The sequence below is a fragment of the Acinonyx jubatus genome, chromosome B4 (assembly GCF_027475565.1).
Source record: "Acinonyx jubatus isolate Ajub_Pintada_27869175 chromosome B4, VMU_Ajub_asm_v1.0, whole genome shotgun sequence".
Classification (NCBI taxonomy): Eukaryota; Metazoa; Chordata; class Mammalia; order Carnivora; family Felidae; genus Acinonyx; species Acinonyx jubatus.
Window position 1 is genome coordinate 9,418,825 of NC_069387.1, and position 23,374 is coordinate 9,442,198.

Genomic DNA, 23,374 nt, shown 5'->3' on the forward strand with positions numbered 1-23,374 from the left:
GTGTGACGTGACACATCGCTCAGCACAGTACTCGGTTGGAGCAGGAGGATTATCTAAGAAAGTCCGTGCTTTCATAGGAGACCCAGTGCTATGTATACCATTCTAGAAGCAGTGCTTCAGATGAAGAGGCTAACGTGTAGATAATCCTTACATGTACAGGCATGTCATAGCTTCCATACCAAAGTAGCCTACAGCAGCCTCATCTGAAATGAAAGTTTAGCAAACAGCAACCACAACAACAATAAAACTTATTGAAAATCCTCCATAAGCTATTTACGTTCTGACAGAAGGACGGGCTTTATTATCTCCCATGATTCCTCCTGCTACACACTGACAGAACATGCTGCACATGAAGTAGCCATTTTATTTCGTTGGCTAAAATTAAAGTGGTTTTCTACACCTTAAGGTTAAATATGCAGTGTATACCCCATCTCCGTATATGGTTTGTAGCTATTTGCCTCATTCATAAATATGAAAATGAGCTTTTTGCCTTATTATCTCATCCTTTTTAAAAGTTTCTGGTGCTTATGGAATCTCCTTCCTAGGCCCTTCCGTCCCTTGAACTATTCTCAATACTAAATGCTCAAAAATAGAAAAAAAAAAAAGCATTCAAATGAGAAGTGGCAACTCTGTTAATCTTGGCATTTCTACCGTCCCTAGAAATTTCAGTGTTTATGACTGAAAGGAAAACACAGGAGAGAACATGTCTTGGAGAGGAGGACAGGACAGTAAGAAATGCAAAGAATGACACTGAACAGCTGAAAACAGTAAAAATGTGAATAATAACAGTAACTATGATTATTATACATATTTAGAAAAACAAAACAATGAAAGGAAAAAAGAAAACCCAAACAGTAATCAAACCCCATCATCATGAGCTGTATGTGTATCGTTAACATGGAAGGGAATTGCATGCAAAAATCCTTCAAGTAGAAAATGTAGAATACCTTTCCACTGATGATTTTTAGTTGTCAGGACAAGTGAGACCCAAACAGCAGTCAGAATGGTCCCAGCATGCTTGTTTCCTTTTTTTGTTTGCACAGTAGCTGTCAATTCCAGCCTTGCAGGTAGTGGAACCCAGCGGGAAGAAGGGGCGGGACCCAACGATGCAGCCTGAACTGAGAGCAAATTTAAATTACTGAGCCTTTTTTTCCCCCTTTTTTATTTTTCTACTCTGCGACAAACTGAAAAGATTCCAGCACGCTAATTTAACCACCCTGCTTCTTCTTCTTTGCCTTTTTTTTTTTTTTTTTTTTTTTTTTTTTTTTGTGTCTCCCTGCTTCCAGGATAATTAAAAGAGAAACCTGTAAAGGCAACACTCCTGTGAGCGAATTTGTGCTGCAACGTGCTGGTAAGAAAACGAATTTAATTTTTTTATCTTTTCCTTTTTTTTTCTGCCCCCCCTGCTTTTTTTTGGCTTTTCTTTTTTTTAAAGAGCTGAAGGCTTTGTCTGTCTAATGCAGTCATAAGCGTGGCATCCCTGCCGTGAGGGGTTAGCATGTAATGAAAAGGTGTAATTGCCTGATATGTGACCCTCGCGTCATACTTATAATGGGTAATAACAGCATTCCTAGGTATCCTGATGATGCTTCTCTCTGCGAATTGACTGGTCACCCAGTTTTAACAAGGTTAAGATTGTCGCACTATGGCAATGAGTTGTTGATCGTTTAGGGTTGACATTTCAGTGTCCTGTCAGGGAGAATTCTTGAGTTCTCCAACTTACTCGCTTGTAGGGGTGTTAGGGTTTTAATAGGTCCGTTACAGACCATAACTGTTCTGTTGTTTACTCACCAAACAGGAAGTACAACGATGAAACTTTTTTTTTAAGTAACACCGTAATTATCCTAGACTTCCTTAGTCCAGATAATGAAACAGACACAAGTGAGTGCTGAGTAAAGTCATTTTAATCCCTTTGATCTGTAACTAGTCAGGAGTTCATTAGACAGTCAACTGTGGAGAGCCTAGATCATTTGGGGACCTTGAACTGGAGATGCCAACTTTATTCTTGAAAAGGACAAATTTTAATTCAACCCAATTAAATTCAGCAAGTATTTCTATAGACTCTGCCTGAGACTGGGGCTGAAAATGTTCTTGCCTGTTATTCTGTTACGGGGAGAAACAGAAGCTAAATGGTATAAATTTTCAGCAACATCTCTCCTGATTTCCATGAGAGCTGATCTGATCCTTTAAGACACATTTCAAAACACATAACTGTTGACTATGTGATGAAGTTCCCAAGGTTAAATCCACAATCAATGTACTCCTTCCTTTGACACATGTAGATTTTATGTCAGTTGGCAACTACGGTCAGTGTATTTTTTTACTGAATTTTAATATTATAGAGCAGGAAGAACACACACACAAAAAAAACCTTTCTTGCAAACCAAATATCTCATTTGAAAATATATCCATGTGGCAAACTTCATTTGAGCTTCTCCAGACTCTCCTCGGAAGCTGGAATATACATGGGAAGGTTTAGGCTTGTCTGTGAGTTGGGCTGGATTTGGGTCAAGAAACTTAGGAATAGAGATTTTCTCTTTTTTACCTTGAAAAATACATGTAAGATATCAAGGGATATTTTATGCTGTTCTCCATTGTTGTTTGTTAACTATGGTATTTTGTGTTTTGTTTTTTGTTGTTAATAGATAAGTAAAAAAAGTAATAGGGAGACTGTCGAGAATATAGTTGCCAAATGTCCATTAAGACCTTTTTTAAAGAAAACTCTCCTATGAAAGTTTGAAGACTGTATGTCATTTGCATCTGATAGAGAATATGGCATTCTATGCGCTGGTAACATTTGGTCCCTAGTCTCTGTAGCTGTTTAATCTAATTGTGTCATTTCTACATTTAACAGCTCTGAACCGTGCCACCCCATGGGTCCTCACTGATGCCCCCCCAAATCACTTGAAATGTCTAAAAGGACCTCAGAACATTAGAAAGTGTCAATTGTTAGAATAATTTCTGCCTCTTGCATCAAGAGAAAACACTATGGATTTAGTAGTTCATTTTTAAAATCTGTTTTTATCCGCCAGTAACTGTCTATTAGGAACATTTCAGTTATAATTGGAATAAATTGTTGCCCAGTAACAAGCAAGTAACTCTGAAGCTACTTTCCGTAGAATCGGTGACTAAAATGGCTACAAAGAGCTAACTGCAAGTTCAACCAAGGCACCGGCATTTCTTAATTTATTTTTTAATAAAAAAGATTAATTTCCTTATAATTTTACCACGCTACTTAAACTCTTAAACTTCTTACCAAGGTGTCACCTGCAAGAAAATAGCTAATTGACCAAAATCCCATATCTGAAGAATAGAGGCCAGTAGACCTCTGAAACAAATTTCTTTCTGATTCAAAATAAGAATGAGAGAAGATAAGCACCACCTCTCAGACTATGAGTGTTAACAAGATTCCGGGCTAGCGATACCATTGTATGTGGAGAAGCACTGTCATCTCTTGCAGAACGTAATGTAGAATTATGGGTTTCACTGTAGGGCTCTGTCATTTGAACTAGTGATCAGTCCATAATTCTACAGATTGCTGCAGTTAAAATGGTGCTTTCCCCCATTAATAAAATATTGAATAACACTGAAATTACTTTAGATTTTACCCTATCCATTTTTTTTCAATAAAAAAGAACCAGTAATAACCCCACATCCCACTATCGAAGCACGCATAATATCGGAATGTCCTTTCGCCTTCCCTTGCTGAAATGCTATGACATGACAATTTCAAGAGCAAATTTCTTTAACAATAGTTCCGCATTTGCCATTTAGTTCTTGTGGTGTTTGGGAATAGTTTTCAGCTTATAACTGTATGGATGTTGAAGTAGGAAATGCCTTAAGGAGAGGGTGAACGTTGTTTTACACGTAGACGTACAAACAGATGGGGTTATATATGATGCTGGAATGAAAATGTAAAGGCGATATAAAAGTATACATAATGCTTTTTGAAAATATGACATTTGCTCAATTCATTATAAATGTTTATTAAGTATCAACTGTGTTAGGATCTGTGGGAAATTGAAAAATGAAATAGTCATATCTTGGTCATCCAGGGATTTACAAATGTAGTAGAAATTCAACTGGTGGACTAAAAAGTGTAATTTGATTAATTAGCCTATGACAAACTCAGCATAGTATGAGGCTCCCGGGATCAAGAAAAATTATGATGTATTGTTTCCGACCTCTTGGAACCGGCGTATTCTTCTCACATTTCCTTCAGCAATTTTTCTATAGCCACATAGGTGTTTTCTCTTTCTTGTGCTTTTTAAAAATTATTATTATTTATTGATACAGTCTCAATTGTGTATTTTTTTTCACTATAATAAGAAAAGAAGCAAAAAATACTGAGCCAGGCATCAGGAGCTATCCATCCTAATACTTGATTACCACTGACTTTGTTAATTAATCTTCTTGGGCCTCTGTCTCTTCATCTTTGCCAAGAGGAAGTGGCCCCATCAAATAGTCAAGTTTCTTGACTCTGCCCAGCTGAAGATGGGTAACTTTCAAGGAAGAGAAAGGGGAATGTCAGTTTGGGCAGCCACCGTGGTCAAGTGGTTCAAACAAAATACAAGAGGGCGATGAGTTAATTGACTACAAGTCCTGGCCTGTGCATTTGTGCTTAGCTGATGTGTGGTTAGGCCAGTCCCTTGAATTTGTGCCCTGTTCTCCCTTCACTGATGTGGTAAATGCCCACAGGACTAGAAAGACACATTGCAAGAGAACAGTCAGTGTGTATCAGGAATGCTGTTCTATCATCTGTTGAGATGCCTCCACATGTGACCCAAGAAAATAAAGAGAATATCTCTCTCCTCGAAACTAAGATGTATAGCAATGCTTTTTTTCAACACATAAAAATATTCTTAGGTGCACCAATCCCTAACACTTCAGAGTGATGAAATAATTCAAAAAAGTCAGTTTATAACCTATGCATTAATTAGAATATTGTCTAATGCCTATTACCAAAACTGTTCTAATATACCCATCGTATATTTCCTCAGAAAGTATGTAAATGCTTAGTTACACTAAATCTTATAATCCTCCGTTTCCTTCCTGCCTCCTTGGTTTTCTATTGTTTTCACAAGGATGAAGATAGAGAGATACATGAGATACAGAGAGAGAGGGAAACTGGTTTAAGTTTTTTCCCTTTTATTCTGATCTAAAGGTTAATTCATCATTTAGAAACCCAGGTCAATGGAGGGAGGTAGAGAGAAGGCTAGTTGTTCCTAGATTATTTTTGTAGGAAGAGTGGCAAGATAGCACGTGTAATTTCCTCATTCACTCATTCATTCATTCAAAATTTGTCCTTAAATGTCTGTTCTGTAGAAGACACTGATCTATACTGACTAAAGAAACATATATGATCCTCAAGAAGCTTAAACTATTGCAAATGACAATCTCTTGTTCTTTTTTTTGTGGCTGAGTAACACTCCATTGTCTATGAGCGGCACATCATCTTTATTCATCTACCTTTGGACACTTAGGCTGCTTCCATATCTTGGTTAATGTAAATAATTCTGCAGTAAACAAGGGTGCATGTATCTTTTCAAATTAGTGGTTTTCATTTTCTTTGGGTAAATGCCAAATTGTGGAATTACTGGATAGTGTGGTAGCTCTATGCTTAATTTTTTGAGGAGCCTCCATACTGTTTTCCACGGTAGCTGTACCAGTTTACATTTCCACTAACAGTGCACGAGTGTTCCTTTTTCTCCAATCCTCACCAACACTTGTTATTTCTTGTATTTTTTGATACTAGCCTTTCTGAGAGCTTTGAGATGATAACTCATTGTGGTTTTGATTTGTACTTCCCTGATGAAGAGTGATGTTGAACATCTTTCCAGGTGTCTGCCGGCCATCTGTGTGGCTTCTTTGGAAAAATGGATGGATGGACCTAGAGGGTATTATACTAAGTGAAGTCAGACGGAGAAAGACAAATATCCTATGATTTCACTTATATGTGGAATCTAAAACACAAAACAAAACAGAAAGAGACCCATTAACACATAGAATAAACTATGGCGGTTTCTGGATGGGGTGAGGTTGGGGATGTGCAAAATGTGTGAAGGGGAAAAAGCGATACAGACTTCCAGGTATGGAATGGACACATCACAGGGATGAAAGATACCGCACAGGGAATATAGTCAAAGGTATTGCAGAAGTGCTGTGTGGGGACAGATGGAAAGTGCACTTATGACGAGCAGAGCATAATGCACAGATGTGTCAGATCACTGTTCTACACCTGAAACGAATGTAACACTGTGTCAACTAGAATGCAATAAACTAAAAAGAAGAATGTAGGAAAAAAAGAGACTTAAAATGTAAGACATTTTTAAACAAATGGCCACTAAATATGTCCTTACAAGTCACGTTACGTGCTGTGAAGGAAAACTTCAAGTGCTCTGACAGAAGCTATGGGGGAGACTGAGATTGGTGGGCTCAGAGAATGCTGTTCTAACCCAAAGATACACATGCTAATTCTTTCTAAAGTGAAAAAAAATATATGATTCTATTTCCCCATGTCTTTAGGTAGCAGAGTTAACGAAGTCCTTTGCTAACCTGGATTATTGTAGTAACTTCCTAGCTGGCCCCGAGCTTCTACGGCAATCTCTTCTACCGCCTGAGTGGTCCATTAGAAATGTCAGTCAGAGGCGCCCTGGTGACTCAGCTCGTTAAGTGTCCGACTTTGGCTCAGGTCATGATCTCACGGTTTGTCTTTCCGAGCCCCATGTCGAGCTCTGTGCTGACAGATCAGAGCCTGAAGCTTGCTTTGGATTCTGTGTCTCCCTCTCTCTCTGTCCCTCCCCACGCATACTCTGTCTCTCTCTCTCTCTCTCTCTCTCTCTCTCTCTCTCTCAAAAATGAATAAATATTTAAAATTTTAAATATATTAAAAATTTTTTAATGTAAGTCACATGGTGTCACTCCTCTGTTCAAGACACTGCAATAAAGATGCCTTAGAAACTTGTAACATTGGTTTCCAAGAAGGGAAACTGGAAGCCTGGGACATAGGGATGAGAGGAAGGCTTGCATTTACTATATGCCCTTTTATACCTTTTGATTTTTGATACCCTATTCATGTACTGCAAATTTGACTAAATAGGTTGACTGTGTAATTTGTCATTTAAACCTGGACACTTTTGAGAGTGAAAGCAGTAATATTAATAATCACTGTAGGACAACCACATAAAATGGAGTTGTCTGGGCCAACAAGGATAACACAACCCTACATATCTCCCTGACTCTTGCTTCTCACATCCGCTAATATTCTAGGCATGTTCATGTACTTGTATACACACAGAGCATTTGAGGTCTGCTCCTACCCCAGGACCTTTGCACCTGATCTTCTCTAAGCCTAGATCATGCTCCTTCTAGATATCCATATCTATTGCTTGTTCACTTCCTTCATGTTTTGCCCAAATATCACCTTCTCTGACCACTCTTTTTGTAAGTACAAGTCACTCTAACCTTCGTTATCCTCCTTCATGGCTTTCTCTCCAAAGTTATCACTTCTTTTATAGTGCATCATATACTGTGTAATTAATGTATTGTAGAACAGTCTCCATTAAAAAGATGTTTCATGGGGGCAGACATTTTGGTCTGTTTTGTTTACTGCTGAATCCCTAGGCAAGATATACTTAGCACATAGCAGGTGTTCATTAAATACTTATTTAATGAATGTCGGATGTCACTATTATCCTAATCAGTAGACTTTAGGCTGTGCTCTGGGCTGGGCTCCAGAATTGGGTCTCAGTGCAGAAGTGCAGGAGATTAGCTCAGAAATGTGGGGAATGGAGTCAGGGAGGCTGAGAAAGATCCAGAAATAGAGCCAAAAAGTAAAATAGAATATCCAAATAAGTATCAAGTTCAAGAACTCAGATGAAGACACCAAGAAGAGTGGAGACATAAGGCATCATTGGAGATGATGAGACACAACCAGTGGGTTAGATGGCAAGTGGGGACAGTAGTAGACAGTTCTCTGATGTCCTGTGTATGTGCAGAATCTACTGGAATGTGGACCAGATCATCTAAAATAAGGTAGTTCTTTCTTACAAGGTAACTTTGGCTTTGCTGGGATCCCTACAAGACTTTCTTAAGGAACTATAGTTGACCTGAGTAACAATGAGCTGATCTAATGATTGATAATCATCCAAAAGAAAGCAAGGTTCAAGGGATCTGGGAAACGTTTTACTAAAGTTGCTTTTATAGCCACAGCATACAATATGAAATTTTCTGTGTACCTTTTTTTTTAATGTTTATTTATTCATTTTTGAGAGAGTGGGAGGGAGAGACAGAGAAAGAGGGAAGGAGAGAACCCCAAGCATGATCCATGCTGTCAGCATGGAGCCCAATGCAGGGCTTGAACTCATGCACCATGAAATCATGACCTGAGCCGAAATCAAGAGTCCGACGCTTGACCAACTGGGCCACCCTGGCACCTCTCTGTGTACTTTTTAAAGTAGCACTTGAGTAGTACAAATAGCATTCCTCAGAATCTGTGAGTTATAGGATGATGTAAGCAGACCACAGAGAAGTGGACAAAACTCGTTCTCTTGTTCATGTTTAATTCCACCACATTTATATGAATATGTATATGATACACATATTAATATGCATATTAAGTCAGCCCTATATTCTACAGATGACATTGTGGGAGATAATGATTTCTGCATATTCATCTTCTTAAAGGTTCTTACAAGAACATAAAGATGGGATGGCTTGCTTTTCTGGTAAAGACATACCTCGAAGATGCACTACTTTTGAGTATTTCTATTATACTAGGAATATCTATTATACAGCTGACCTATTTAATTGAGGGGTTGGGGGTGAATCCCGAAAACCCTTCATTTTGAAAGATATTTGATAGGGATTTTAATCAACTAAATTGATGTATACTTTACATACAGTAGACTGCACCCATGTTAAGTGTGCAGTTTGAGGAGTTTTTAACCAAAGGTGTTCACTGTGAAACCAGTACAGAAATTAAGATAGTACAGAACATTTCCATCCATACAGAATTTCCTTGTCTCCCTTTGTAGTCAATCCTGTGCTCCACACCTAGCCTTTAGGCAACCACTGATTTGCTCTCTGTCGCTACAGGTTAATTTACATTTTATAAAATTGCATGTAAATGGCCTCATGCAGTATGTACTCTTCTGTGTGTGGCTTGTGTCATTCAGCATAACGCCTTCAGATTCACACATATTGTTATGTGCATCAGTAGATTTTTTTAAGTTTCTTTATTTTGAGAGAGAAATAAAGAAAGCACAAGTTGGGGAGGGGCAGAGAAAGAATCCCAAGCAGGCTCTGCTCTGTCAGCGCGGAGCTCCCTGCAGGACTCGAACTCATGAGATCATGACCTGAGCTGAAATCGGGTGTTGGATGCTTCAGCGATTGAGCCACCCAGGTGCCCCACATCAGTAGATTTTCTTTTGTTGCTGCATTGTATGAATATGCCATACTTTGCATATCCATTCATCTATTGATGGGCATTTAGGTTGTTTCCATTTGGAAGCTATTATCAACAAAGCTGTATGAACATTCACCCACAAGTGTTCATGTGGCCATAGGAGGAGTTCTTTGCACTCAGGTAATAGATAAAAGTGAGAATGCTGGATCTTATGATAGGCGTATATTTAACTTTATAAGGACAAACCAAGCATTTTCCCGAAGTGTAAAACTTTATGCTTTATCCAGCAGTGTACCAGGATTCTAGTTGCTAGATATCTTTGCCAACAGTTGAAACTGCCACTCTTTCCCATTTTAGCCATTCTAATGGGTATGTGGTGCTATCTCACTATGGTTTTAATCAGTATTCCCTGAGAAGTTACGACGCTGAACATCTTTTTATATACTCACTGCCTTACTGTGAGGTGTCTGTTCAAACCTTTTGTCCATTTTTCTCTTAATATTTAGTTGTAGGAGTTCCTTTCATATTTTGGGGAGAAGTCTTTTTCAAATATCTGTATGGAGAATATTTCCTCCCAGTATGTGACTTTTCTTTTTGTATCTTTTGGAGCACCTGGGTGGCTCAGTCAGCTAAGCGTCCAACTCTTGATTTTTGACTCAGGTCATGACCTCACAGTTCATGAGATGGAGCCCTGTGTTGGGCTCTGCACTTGGGATTCCATCTCTCTCTCTCTCTCTCTTTCAAAATAAAAGAATAAACCTTAAAAACATTGTGTCTCTCAAGGAGTAATATTTTTCAATTTGGATTAATCCTAATTAAACATACTATATAATCAGTGTATGAATTTTTTTCTTCTATGGTTCATACTTTTTGTGTTCTCTCTAAGACATCACCTAATAGGAAGTGAAAAATATTTTTCTTTTGTTTCCCCCTATAAATTTTATAATTTCAGTTTTAATATATAGATCTATGATCCATGTTAATTTTTATCTTTGGTATGAGGTGAAAAATCAAGATTCATCTTTTTTTATGGATATGTAAATGCTTCAATAGCATTACTGATAAACTCTTTCTCCCAATTAAATGATCTTGAACCGTTTGACAAAAACCAATCGACCATATATGTGTTGGTTGTTTTCTGGAATCTCTGTTGAGTTACATAATCTATGCTTTCACAGTTCCACACTGTAGAGATTCCCCTGGCTTCATACTAAGTCCTGAAAACAGGTAGTGTAAGTTCTTTTTCAAAATTACTTTGGCTATTCTAAGTTGTTGTCATTTTCATATATTTTTAGGATTAGTTTGTAAATTTTTCCCTCAAAAAGGCTGCTGAAATTTTTATTAGAGTTTTATTTAATATATAGTTCAATTTGTAGAGCTGACATTTTAACTACCTTGAGTCTCCATCCATAAACATTTATTTAGTTGTTCTTTAGTTTCAGCAATGGGTTGTACTTTGTGTAAACAAGTATATTACCATTTTTGTTAAGTTTATGAATTAAGTATACAATGCATTTGGATGTTATTAAGGTGGACTTGTATTTTTTTTTATTTCATTTCCAACTTCTGTTGCTAGTATATATAAATACTTGTGGCTTTTGTATACTCACCTCCCATAATGCTATCCTGACAAATTTACTTATTAGTTCTAGTGCATATTTTTTGCATATGATTTCTTAGGACTTTCCAAATACAATGTCAACTTTTGATCAAAACACTTCATCTTTTCAAATTTATATTTCTTTTATTCCTCATCTTAACTGGTTGAAATAGCCAGGATTTCCAGTAAAACATTGAATCTAAATAGTGAGAATGAACATCCCTTCTTGTTCTCTGTCTTAGGGGGAGCATTCAGTCTTTCACCACAGAGTATGATTTCCATGAAGGGTTTTTCAACACACCCTTTACCGAATAAGGAAGTCTTCTTTTCCTCCTTTGCTGAAAGTCTTAACAATGAAAGAGTATTGTCTTTCTATATACTGAGGACTTATTTGCTAATATTTTTATTAGGGATCTTTGTGTCTTTGTTCATGAAGGTACGGGTTGGCTCCTTTCTTCTCTTTTAATGAATGTGTCTGCTGTGCTCTCAGAATAATATTTATCTTATAAGATAGGTTGGAAAGTATCCTTCCTTCTTTATTTTCTGAAATATTTTGTGTAGGATTAGGAATTTTTTTTCCCCTAGATGTTTGATAGAATTTATCAATAAGGTAGCTGGGCCTGGAGTTTTCTTTGTGGGAACACTTTTAGTTACAAATTCAATTTCATTCATAGATACAGAATTATTTAAATTTTCTGTCTCATGTTAACTTCCGCCATTTGTGTTAGTCAAGGAATTTGTATATTTTATCTGAGCTATCACAATTATAACCATAAAATGTTCATCATATTCTCATATCCTCTGAGTGCTATAGGATTAGTAGTAGCATTTTGGCTTTCTTAATATTAGTAGTTAGTGTTTTCTGTTATGCTTTTTTTAATCCGTCCATTCATTTTCTACTTCTGCTGTAGCGTATTGCCAAAACCTTAGTGACTTAAGCAATTTAATAAGTTTCTTACTGTGTAGTTCTGTGTATCAGAAGTCTGACAGATCTCACTGGGCCAAAACCAAAGCATCAGCTGAACCACATTCATTTCAGGAGGCTTGGGAGAAGGATCTGTTTCCTCACTTGTTTGTATTTTTGGCAAAATTTGATTCCTTGCAGTTGTAGACTGAGACCCCTTTCCTTTGCTGATATCAGCTGGGGGTCATTTCCATCTTCTAAAGGTAATTTCTGGGTTTATGGACTCCTTCTTCTACCTTTGAAGCTGGAAATGGTGAGTCAAGTCCCTTTCACCCTTCAAATCTTCCTTCCTTCTTCCATCTTATTCTTTAACCCAACTGGGAAAGTTCCTCCACTTGCAGAGACGCAGGTGATGGCATTGGGCCGATCCAAATATTGCAGGAGAATCTCCCCATCTCAGGGCTGTAGTCACATCTGTAAAGTTTTTCTTGTCATCTAAGGTCACATATTTACAGGTTCCAGGGATTAGAGCATAGATATCTTTGGGAGTCCAGTTTACTTCCTTCTATGCTAGAAGCATACCTAATTGACTTTGCCCTTTTTTTGTTTTTCTAATATATGCCGTTGAACCTGTAAAATTTCCCCAACCACCACATTAGCTATGTTCCACAAATTTTCATTCATATTATCTTCATTGTTTATTCCATTCAGGATAATTTTAATTTATTTGTGATTGCTTCTTTCTCCCATGGTTTTTAAGAAGTGCGTTACTTAATTTCTAGATACTTTGACTTTTTCTACATATATTGTTTTTTGTTGCTGATATTTGTTTTAATTCCATTCTAGTCAGAGAACTTAATAATTTCATAATTTTTAGATTTATGTCCCAATGTATGGCTCACCCTGGTGAAAATTCCAAATGTTCATAGAAAGAATATGTATTCTGCAGTTTTTGGTGAAGTGTTCTATGACTGACAGTGAGGTTGATAAATAATGTCCTTCCGACCTTATATTTTCTAATTGATTTTTCATCTGTTTGTCTTATCAATTACTGATTAAGTCTCCATCCATGATTAGAGATTCGTCTATTTCTCCCACTTAGTTTCTCTTAGATTTTGATCCATGAATTTTGAAGCTTTATTATTAGCTTTATTATTTTTTATTAACTTTTCCTTTCTTCCCTTCTTTGTGTTAATCAGATCTTTCTGAAAATTTCATTTTAATTTATGTTTTGGTTTTCTATTTATATCTTTCTGAATTATTTTCCCATGATTTCTTAGAAATTAAAATATACATTCTAAAATTAATTGTAACATTCTAATAGGATATTTCCATTTACCCTCTCTCTTCTAAGCTATTGTTACATAATTATATTTATATACATTATAATCTTATCTAGTTAGGAGATAAACTAGTAAATTAGTTTTGTTTTTTGTTTGTATGGTTTGCTTGTTTTTAGGGGTTAATTTTTTGTGGGGGTTGTTTGTTTTGCTTTAGACTACCATTTCTCTTTTAAAGAAATTAAGAAAAGAAATATGTTTATAGAGGCTGAACACCTTCCCTTACATTATTTGTAATACAATTCTGATAATAAATTTTCTCAGTTTCTGTTTATCTGGAAATGTTTTCATTTCACTTTATTTTTTAGGATGACTTTAGAATTTATTATTGACACCTTTTTTTTTCTTTTAGTATTTTATTGTGTCATTTCAATATCTTCTGGCCTCCATAGTTCATGTGTAGAAGTCAATAAATCATAGCATTCTGCACCTATTATTAATGTGTATGTTTTCTCTGGCTGAGTTTAAGATTTTATTTGTTATCTTTGGATATCAACAGTTTAACTACAATATTTTAGGAATATTTTTCTTTATTAAGTTACTTGTATCTGAATTTAACAGTTTCCATCAAATTTGGGAAAGATTCTGCTATTTTTCATTCAAAAAAAATGTTTCCTGATCATTTCTCCCTCTCTTTTAGGAACTCCAACTACGTGTATAACAGCTTACCCAATATTCTGTCATAGGCCTCTTAGACTCTATTTTCCTTCGTTCTTTTTTTCTCTATTTTTCTAATTGGGTAATTTGCATTGGTCAATCTTCAAGTTTCGTGATAGCTTATTCTGCTATCTACAATATACTATTAAGCCTATCTAGTTAATTTTTAGAGTTTATTGAGTTTTTCAGTTATCAAATTTCTTTTCTATAGATTTATTTCTTTTTTTAAGTTTCTTATATTTTCACTCACTGGCATCATATTTTCTTTAATTATTTGAACATATTTGTAATCACTGCTTTAAAGTTTTTATCTCCTAAATCCACACCTGGGATCACTGGAAGTCAGTTTCTGTTGACTGTCTTTGTTTCTATTTATGGATCACACTTTCTGTATCTTTGCATGTCTAGTAATTTTTGGTTGTAAACTGGACATTAAAGATAGTACATTGTTGTGACATTGGATTTTGTAGTATTCTGAGAATTGTGCTTAATTCAGTTAATCTTCCTGAACATGAAACTCAATGTTTTTTTTTTCTTGTAGTATGCAACTACTGATATCTCTAGACTGTTCTTATGAATTCCAAATGCTTTTATTAGTCTAACCTCTTGGAGTTCTTTCCTGTGCTTGTGTAATCTGACAATGAGGGATTTTGGCCAAGATTTTATTCATATTTTGGGACTCCCCTTTCTATAGCCTTTTGCCTCTAGGAATTTCCTTCTAAATCTAACTTGTGTGGCATATCCTTAGGATCTCACTTTTGAAACTTCAAATCCCTGAGGCTTCAGCCTTCTGCTGGCTATGTTTCATGCAACTGGAAAATGTATTCAGCTTAGAAAGCAGAAAAATTATATATCTTGCCCCATGCATCTTTTATCTTTCAAAAGTAGATTCCTCTCTGACCTCTTCCTGCTTTGTTGCAAGCCCTATAGAATTTTTCCTCACCATGCATAGTATATCTGTCAGCTAGACACTGCATTTTTGGTTTCCTTCCTCTGCAATTGTCTTGCTCTCAGAGCTTCATCTTTACATTTCCAAGTGCTTTGCCAGCCGTAAATCCTGATTTCTGTACACATTTGACAAGGCGTTGTTTTTCTACCACCATTTTCCTCTATTGTCACCATGGGAATTGGGAAATACTCCCAATTCTTACACTTTGTAACTATGTGTTTCTTTCTTTTTTTTAAAGAATAAACTGTTCACGGCTTTTGTACACTGTTGGACACATCCAGTATCTTGAAATTAATAGGGTTTTTTTTATGTTTTATCTAGTTTTTATCATTGTTATCTGTGGAAGGTTTGGCACAACCACTTTACTGTCATGACTGTAAGTTCCTTTTGTAGGCATATTAATGTATTTTCTGTGTCTGATATGTCATAGGGACTATTTAAAAAGTAAGAAAGAAACTAATCCAAAGAGAAAACTCTTTGACTTCTTCATGTATGACAATTTAAACCTGCCCTGTGGTTATTACATCTCTTATTAAATGGTTAATACATTCACAACTCACTCATTTCAAGAATTGAAAGCACTCAATTTTATGAAAAGGTATATGAATAAAGAGCATTTCATTAGGTTTTTTTCTAGTTTAGAACAAACTGACAAGATTCCAGTCCACTAATCTAACAACATCAAGGTCTCATTGTAGATGACTACGGACTCCAGTGATGATTATAAGTATGTTAGTGTCATATATAAGGTAGATAGTGAAGTAATCAGTTGTCCATCCTTATTCTTTAACTCGGGCTTCAAAGAGTGACTATCAAGTACCACTGGAAGAAACTGGGCGATCACAGTACCAATCGTTGGTTTTCTCCCTCGTCCTCCTCAAAATGCTGTTTACAATGATAACAAGCAAATACACACGAAAGAATATGCATTGGGGAGTAAGCAGTTCACCTGTGTCTATGAATATAAGAATTAAATATCCTTGCCATTGTGCTTTTGGGCACTATTGCGCATTATATTGTATCCCACCACAAAAAGATATATGTTGAGGTCCTCGTCCCCAATACCTCACACTGTGACTTCAGTGGAAATAGAGTCATTATGGACAGAATTGGTAAAGTTTTAGAGAACATCCAGGCATAGGATGAGTTCCTAATCTAGTATGACTGGTGGGCTTAAGAAGATTCCATGTGAAGACAGAGACATGCAGGGAGAACCCCTTATGACAAGAAAGCAGATATTATAGTCATGCAGCTTCCAGCCAATGAACATCAAGATTACTGTCATACCACCAAAAGGTAGAAGGAGGCAAGAAAGGATTCACTTACAGATTACAGAGGAACATGGCCCTTCCAGCACCTTGATTTTGAACTTCTAGCCTCCAGAACTGTGAGACAATACATTTCTATTATTCTAAGCCACCCAGTTCATGGTGCTCTTTTATGACAACCCTAGGAAACCAATAAAGGTGCCATTGCTAGATACATGATTTGCAGGTCTAAGTAAAAATAGTCATTTCAGAAAAGTAGTCATTTTTCTTTTTTTTTAAACTTTTTTAAATTTGTTTAATGTTTATTTTTGAGAGAGAGAAAAAAAGAGTGAGAGCAGGGGAGGGGCAGAGAGAGAGGGAGACACAGAACCCAAAGCAGGCTCCAGGCTCTGAACTGTCACCACAGAGCCTGATGCAAGGCTCAAACTCACAAACCACGAGATCATGACCTGAGCCGAAGCCAGACGTTTAACTGACTGAGCCACCCACGTGCCCCTAGGTTGTCATTTTTCTAAGGTGGTTGATCCAATCACTGTGCTTCTTGGTATTTGCCCAAAGCAACTAAGGACATATGTCCACATGAAAACCCATTACGATGCTTATAGCAGCTTTACTCATAGTTAACAAAACTCGGAAGCAACTAAGCCTCCCTTCAACAGGTGAACGGATAAATACACTATGGTATATGCCTTCTGCCCATCCAGATGACCAACAGACACATGAAAAGATGCTCAACATTGCTTATCATCAGGGAAATACAAATCAAAACCACATTGAGATACCAGCTCACACCAGTCAGAGTGGCTAAAATGAATAACTCAGGAAACAACAGATGTTGGCAAGGATGTGGAGAAAGGGAACCCTCTTGCACTGTTGGTGGGAATGCAAACTGGTGCAGCCACTCTGGAAAATGGTGTGAAGGTTCCTCAGAAAGTTAGAAATAGCATTACCCTATGACCCAGCAATAGCACAACTAGGAATTTATCCAAAGGATACAGGGTGCTGACTCATAGGGGCACATGTACCCCAATGTTTATCGCAGCACTATCAATAATTGCTAAATTATGAAAAGAGTCCAAATGTTCATCGACTGATGAATGGATAAAGAAGATGTGCTATATATATATAAAGGAATACTACTCAGTGATGTAAAAGAATGAAAACTTGCCATTTACAACAATGTGGATGGAACTGGAGGGTATTATGCTAAGTGAAATAAGTCAGCCAAGAAAGGCAGATATCGTATGTTTTCACTCATATGTGGAATTTGAGAAACTTAACAGAAGATCATGGGGGAAGAGAAGGAAAAAAAATAGTTACAGAGAGGGAGGCAAACCACAAGAGACTCTTAAATACAGAGAACAAACTGAGGATTGATGGGGGTGGGAAGTCTGGAGGGGGTGGGAAGTCTGGAGGGGGTGAGAAGAATGGGTGATGGGCATTGAGGAGGGCACTTGTTGGGATGAGCACTGGGTATTGTATGTAAGTGATGAATCATGGGAATCTACTCCTGAAGCCAAGAATACACTGTATACTCTGTATCTTAGCTAAGTTGACAATAAATTATATTAAAAAAATAAAAATAAAAAAACTATGGTGCACCAAAACAATGTAATATTTTCAGCACTAAAAAAATGAGTTATTAAGCCATGAAAAGAATGGCAGAAACTTAAGTGCATATTCCTAAGTGAAAGAGGCCAAACTGCAAAGTTTACATACTGTAGGAGTCCAACTATATGACTTTCTGGAAAAGGCAAAACTGTAGAGACAGTAAAAATATCAGTGGTTGCCAGTGGTTGGAGGGGAAGGGATGAATAGGCAGAGAACAGAGGATTTCAAGGGCAGTGAAACTACTCTGCATAACACTATAATGATAGTTACATGCCATTATATGCTTGTCTAAACCCATATAATGTCCAACACCAAGAGTGAACCCTAATGTAAACTATGGACTTTGGGTGATGATGATGCATCAATCCTGGTGGGGGATGTTGACTATGGGGAAGGCTGTGTGTTGCAGGGGCGGTGGGGGGAGGGGGAGGTTTGCAGGGATTATATGGGAAATTGTCGTTTCTTCCTCTCAACTTCCTCGCAAACCTAAAACCACTCGAAAAAAACTTAAGCCTTTTTTAAAAAAAGAAATAGGTCGTTGTAGATCATGGACAACTAAAATTACAACTCTGTCTAGCGTATATTGGTGCTGCTTTTGATTCAGAGAGTTTTTGTGTGACTGCTGTAATATAATGGGTGAGCCCCAAAATGTTTCATCTCTCTGGTCTGCCCAAGTCATATTCATAGCTAAGTAGGTAGAGAAAATGGAAATATCTGTTGGGCATTCAGACATCCAAAATTTTGGAGATAATCTTTTCTTAATTAAAAACATTGTCAATCACATTTGCATACCCCTACCTGGTCCTTCTTATCTTTTTGACTCAGCCATTTTCTAGGCAGAAGATTATCATTGTGTAATATCCCTAAAAATTAAATATGATTAACAGACCCATAGCCTGTCTTTGTATGGCCCATGAGCTAAGAATGTTTTTACATTTTTAAGAGTTGTAAAACAAAACCAAAAAAAAGCAAGAAAGAAAAGGAAGGAAAGGAAGAAAGGAAGGAGGGAGGGAGGGAAGGAAGAGGAGAGAGAGAGAAAGAGAAATTGGAGATAGAAACTGTGTAACCTTGCAACACTTAAAATAGTTGTAAACTGGCTCTGAATAGAAAACAAAAATTTTTCCAACCCCTGAACTATAGGATTTATAATGTTTTAAACAGCATAACATAGAATCTTTATATTCTTCATATTATTTTAGTAAGCATATCAATAACTGCTCCCCAGGGAAAATAGATCCTTCACATAATGTGGCAGGCTATTTATTTCTGCCCTGACAATATCAGTAATACAATTTAATCCTACAGACGAGATTCTTTCAGAAGTTGTTTTGATCTTCTTATGGTTGAGTCACTGCCAAACATCAATTAAAAATATCACTCAGGTATGAGTTTCCATATGAGCAGTTTTCTTACATACCCTTCAAGGGAAAAGATGGCCATCAGCTTTTCTATCTTTTGTCTGATAGAAGATTATGTTCTGCAGCACGTAAATTGCTTTTGTCAGCAGGTGAGCCAAGCCTTCGATGGGAAAAACTATAGACCCCAATGCTGTTTGCTTCTCAATTACATTATGGGTTTTCACCCACTAAAAGATGAAATCTGGCCGATGTGAGGCTGTTTTGATTTATTGAAGCCTACCACCCCAGTTATACTTCTTCATTATAAACTGCATTAACATTACACATTTTGTACAATTTGTGCCTACTAGTATTCAAATACTTTCCAGAAAATGCCCAATTTAGAAGGAAGGGCCTAACATATATACATTTCTCTTTATAGCAACTGAGGCATCTTTACTACATTTAATTTTAGATCAGGGAAAGCAATCCATTATAGAAGACAAAGACCTCTCTAAATTTGCCCAAATCCAAAAACAGAGTTATATAGTAATTAGAGGAAAATGATTTTTCCATTTTGTTTGGACTCAACATGAATACAGTCCATGAGAAAGAATTCTAAATAAATTATTAAATCAAAATGACAGAAGTGACTGCCATTCAGGGACTGTGGCCATAAGAAGTCAGTAACTCATGAACACAATTGACCATGTCTTTCTTTAGCCCCAGACATTTCTGGAAACAGACCTCTATTATTTCTGGCTGGAACAATTTCAGCTTTAAAAGCATTCACAATAAATTACTGGCAGCAACTGAATATTTTATCTGGTTTGGGAGCAGTAAGAGGGTAAAAGCACAAAGAATAGGTTAAAGTAATTGTTTTTGTTTGGTGTGGTTTGGTAAAACTGGAAGGAGTTCTTAATCTTTCTTTTGTTCATGCTCCCTGCCCTGTGACCCCTGCCCCTCTATTACCACATTGGCAAAGCACTTGTGAAGCCCTGAGTTTTTATATAACTTTCTTTCTCTTCAAGCAAGGACTGCCACTCACATTCTGAAATGGGTGGAGAAGGAAAGAGACGCCCTCTCCTACTTTTCCCTCAGTCTTTATCTAGATTATTTCTAAACTGGTGGGAGTGAGAGCAACATCATGATGACTTTATCAACTTGTCTGTAAATCTCACCACCAAAAAAAGGCAAAGCCCTCTTGTTCTAAAGTATGACCTACTTGGAAGTTGTGATTAAGAACATGATATTTGAAACCAGACAGATCCTAGCTTAAAGTTCTGGATCTTCCACAGGACCTTGGGGAAGGTATTTATTATCTCCAAGCTTCAATTTATTCGCTTGGAAAATGGGAATATTCACACCTTCCTCAGTGACTCATTGTGTGAAATAAATGTCATGAGGTATGCAATCCTCTAATTTAATGGTTTCTTAATAAATTATTTATTAGTATGACTATTCACAATTTAACCCTGTACACCTTTTTTCTTTTCAAAGAAAGTATAACTGTGCATTAAATATCTTAACCAAACATTATTAAGCTTGACCTGTAAATTTACCCCGGTTCCAAAGAACTATTTCCGTTGCCTAGAATCTTTGTGGACTCTGGACCTTGCCTGCTCTATGGAAATCGAGTTCCCAGCTCTTTGTCTACTCAATAGTTCAATGGTGGTTAATCTATTTAGAAATAAAACTCCCAAATGGAATCATACATGTAACCCCAGTATATAACACAGTCAAAGGAAAAGTCACTCTAGTTTCCACAGAAGTGGAGACCAGAGCTTCACCTTACAGGCCTCTGAATAATGCCTGAAGGACCCCAGACTTCATTAACCCCTTAGGAAAACCACTACTGTAGTGGATCTCCCAGACCAAGTTCAGTGTTCAGGTTCCTGGAGGACCGGCTCTCCCATTGTGTAACTCCACTCCTATCCCTGCACATGGACACCTGCAACGCAAGCTCTGTTAGCCCAGCCTTTTGCTCCCTCAGTTTGAGGTTAAGTTAGAACAATTTGGGGATGTAGTTTTTTTGAAATCACTGAAGGTTTGGATGAGATATTCATATTTTAACAAGCTTCCCAAGTGGATAGAGATGCTGCCTCATTTGAGAATCACTGCTAAAAAGACAACATGGTCATAGATTTCCTAACTCCCAAATTGAAGGGAACGAACTCACTCTCTTATTTAAGCATTTGAGGATGGCTGTTTAACACCTGCTTTTGAAAATGAGGATCAGAAAGAATAACTAAAAATCTGGATATTTTATTTATTTTTTATATAAAATTTTTGTTTATTTATTTTCAGAGAGAGAAAGTGAGACAGAGACAGTACGAGTCAGGGAGGGGCAGAGAGAGAGAAAGAGAATCCCAAGCAGACTCTGTGCTGTCAGCACAGAGCATGATGCAGGGCTCAATCTCACAATTCAGAGATCCATGACCTGAGCCAAAATCAAGAGTCAGATGTTCAACTAACCGAGTTCAACTAAAACCGAGTTGTAAAGAAAACTCAAAATGAAAAAAGAGTCATCTACATTTCAGTAAATCAACCTTTTGAGAACTGTTTTCTAAACAGTCCATTACTTATTTCTCATCTCAAACATAATTCATGTTTTTTGTTGTTGTTGTGTACACTTTAATATTATTCGTATAGTAAGGAGTCCTCAGTGTATTTTTAAAGAAGGAAGATTTGAATGTGCTACTTTTCTCTAGGTCCTTATTGTTTAATTTAAACAACTGCCTCCTTAGAGAGTCCTCCCTTGAACACTGAATTCATAGTAGTGAACAAGTCATTCTCCTTGACATCAAACTTTTAATTTTCTCTATATCATTTTTCCATATATTTTCATGTTCATTTATTTATGAACTTATTTATTTGTTTGTTCTTTCCACTTATTGAATTTGCTCCATGAGCACAGGAACTTGGACTTACATCAAGGGCCTGGCCATTTTGGCTCATAATGAATATTATTGAATGAAGAATGAATGAATGAACTAGTTAAGTGAGCCCTTGCTTTGAACTACCACAAAGAGAATTCTTTGGGGTGAGAAAAGTATGACAAAGGAAAAATTGTCTTGGCAACAATTTAACTCCAAAGTTAAGGTAATCAGATTCCCCATTCTCCATTTCCCCCTTTTGAGTTGGGCCATTTCATTTCATTTTATTATTTTATTGAGAGAGAGCAAGAGAGAGGGGCAGACAGAGAGAGAGAAAGAGAGAATCTTGAGCAGGCCCCATGCTCAGTGTGGAGTCCAATTCAGGGCTGACTCTCACAACCCTGGGATTACGACCTGAGCTGAAATCAAGAGTCAAATGCTCAATGGACTGAGCCATCTAGGTGACCCAAGTTGGGTCATTTTAGACGTGAAGATATCATCCCAGTCACAGACTCTCTGAAAGGACGTTTAGACAAATCTTTGCCATTTGGGTTATATATGATACTATTGGAAAATTTGTAATTGTGTCAGCAAGACTTGGGAAGATGAGGGAGAAAAGAAACAAGATCATTCCTTTGTTTTCAGAGCACGAGATGTTCTGTGATGGGTTTTTCCCCCTTTTAATTGTTGACTCAATTCTGGAGTATGGGGGAAATCATGCAAATGTTATGCTTCATTTTCCTTCTAATAACTCAAAATAATTATTCACTGACAGAAACACAGGCTTAGCAGTACATGAAATAATACAGAATCAGGTCTCATTGCATATGTAGAAGGTCCAATTTAGGCAAAAGTTATTTCTGGCATTGCATGAGTCTGAATCCTCAATGGCCATGTTTTGGATGTTCTTAAACTTACTAATGTTAAGAATCATTTTCCTATCTTTTAAAGCAGATATAGGAGTTAGCATTATAGGATTCCTAAATGTAAGTGAACAATATTGATTTGCACGTATATTCACTGTCTCTGGAAAAGAATTGCAAGTGGTTTGCATAGTAGATGTCTTTGAGGAGATGATCCCATTTTGGAAATGGTTGGTTATATTCAAACCTTTCATTTACTGGGGAAAAATTCTGTTTAGAAGGATAATTGTTTCAGAATATCCCAATGCATATTGTGCTTTTTTTAACATTATAAATTATTGCCAATACACTAAGCATATGAAGTGTATGTTATAATTAATGTTCAATGACAGATTTATGAAAACCACTCAATTTAAAATATGAAAAAAGTTGGTTAAAAAGCTATAGTTCATAAAATTAATGCTCAGCTAAATGTTGATAGGTGTTGGGTCAAATCAATTTAAGGACTCTGGGTTAAACAACATTAAAAAGGTTACTTTACTCTAGGACTTCATGCAAACTTA

General features: G+C 36.8%; 1 protein-coding gene and 1 long non-coding RNA gene across 4 annotated transcripts in view; one reads left to right on the top strand and one right to left on the bottom strand.

The window, feature by feature from the left end:
- Positions 1-1,259, bottom strand: part of LOC106981349 (uncharacterized) — a 51,466-nt gene extending 50,207 nt beyond the window's left edge. For all 3 annotated transcript variants that reach the window (XR_003425190.2, XR_008299903.1, XR_008299904.1), the window contains exon 1: positions 948-1,259. This is a non-coding gene — a long non-coding RNA (uncharacterized LOC106981349). The remainder of the gene's footprint in view (positions 1-947) is intronic.
- Positions 1,260-1,274: 15 nt separating this feature from the next.
- Positions 1,275-23,374, top strand: part of CELF2 (CUGBP Elav-like family member 2) — an 821,985-nt gene continuing 799,885 nt past the window's right edge. Inside the window, exon 1 of the mRNA XM_053225256.1 lies at positions 1,275-1,351. The gene's annotated coding sequence lies outside the window, so the exon portion shown is untranslated. The remainder of the gene's footprint in view (positions 1,352-23,374) is intronic.